Source organism: Arachis ipaensis, chromosome B01, assembly GCF_000816755.2.
Source record: "Arachis ipaensis cultivar K30076 chromosome B01, Araip1.1, whole genome shotgun sequence".
In the NCBI taxonomy this organism is placed as follows: domain Eukaryota; kingdom Viridiplantae; phylum Streptophyta; class Magnoliopsida; order Fabales; family Fabaceae; genus Arachis; species Arachis ipaensis.
In genome coordinates this window covers 118,562,621-118,564,277 of record NC_029785.2, presented here as the reverse complement: position 1 = coordinate 118,564,277, position 1,657 = coordinate 118,562,621, and positions in this window count along the sequence as shown.

Below are 1,657 nucleotides of genomic sequence, written 5' to 3'. Positions count from 1 at the left end.
ATATTTTTTTTATATTTTAACAATATTTTTTTTATTTTTGTTTTTTAAATATTAAATTGTATAACTACTATTATAGTCCCTGTAATTATGAGTACCGTAACAGTATAGTTTATCATAAATTCATAATTCATGTATATATTATTGCATGTTTATATATGCATGATGCATCATTTGACTTGACCATGTGATATTAAATGCTAGGAATTGGTTGTTCAGAATTTGTAATGGCATCCATGTAGTGTAGGGTGGTGTCTTTAGAGTATTAATTAATTAATAAACTCATTACTGACACAATAATAAACTTTAACTTTATGGAGCTCATCAAGCATAAAAGGGAATAAAATACTATGTACAAAAGAAGAGAATTTACAGCATGATGATGATTGCAAGTTAAGAGAATTTTGATGATTAAAAAACCTGATATTCTATCACTAGAATGTGAATGTGAATGTGAACGTGAATGTCATAAAATAAATGTGTAATTGGCAATTGACACATCCTCCAATGATGTTTTCTTCTTGAGCACTGTTTTGTATTTTTTTTTATTTGTAAATTTTTTTTTAACTTGGTCAAGATCTGCTCAAACCGTGTTGTATAGTTAAGGTAGGAATGCAAGCTCTAATACAACAGGTTCACACTGTTTTAATACATTTGTTTTATTTTATGACAATTCTAGTATAAATATAAGTTTTCCTATATTAATTATTAATTCAAAAAGTATGTTTATTCTTAAAATAATAAAACGTTTTTCTCTTCCTATGAGTTACACAACTAGCAACTAATAAAATTCACGGGGTAAGTTAAGGGCAAAACAGTCATTGTACACATGACAACTGTTCTAGCAAGGAGGCTTGGACTTTCACTTTCTAAGAGAGGAACAAAGTCAACAAACCATTAACCATTTGCAAGAAATACTCCAACTTTTCTGACCCAAATTTGTACGCTTTGACATTTTCTTTTTCTTTTTAACGGATCACATTAAATATTACTAATAGTAAAAATTTTAACAACATATATTAGCTAAACAATTTTTTTAAATAAAGTTTTCAGTTCACTTTTATTTTGTCATCCAATCAAAATAAATGAGTAAGCAAATCATAATTGTTAGATGTAATATGATCTAAACTTTTAGAAATTGAGAAACCCTAATTGGGAGGAGTATAATTTATCCCGTTTTATTGCAGTAGCTAGAGTCTTAGAGCATAGGTGGGAGTAGTAATGCACCCTCTTCCTCCATTTTTGTGCTGACAAAATCACATGCTCTTGACCCACATACCCTCCATCTCACATGGACTTGTGAGATAATAGCCTTGAGTAACTCTGACCCACACAAACATTTCTCACTCACCACCTGTTTGTCTTTATTTCCCAAAGAAAAATCACATATAATAATAACACCAATACTAATAAAAAATACTTTTATGCCAGCTCTGACCAGATTGGTTGCACATTTTCATCATATCATATAACTATATAGTATAGTTATGTATTATTATAATGATCATTACACCTTCCTATCACATTAACACAATCCTTCTTGGATCTGCAGAGATTCATTTACAGTTTCTGCATTGTACTAGTAGTTTCATTAAGGTGGTTCTATCTTTTTTGCGTGTGTGTGTTCCTTAGTTTTTTTTTTTTTTTTTTGGGGGCATTT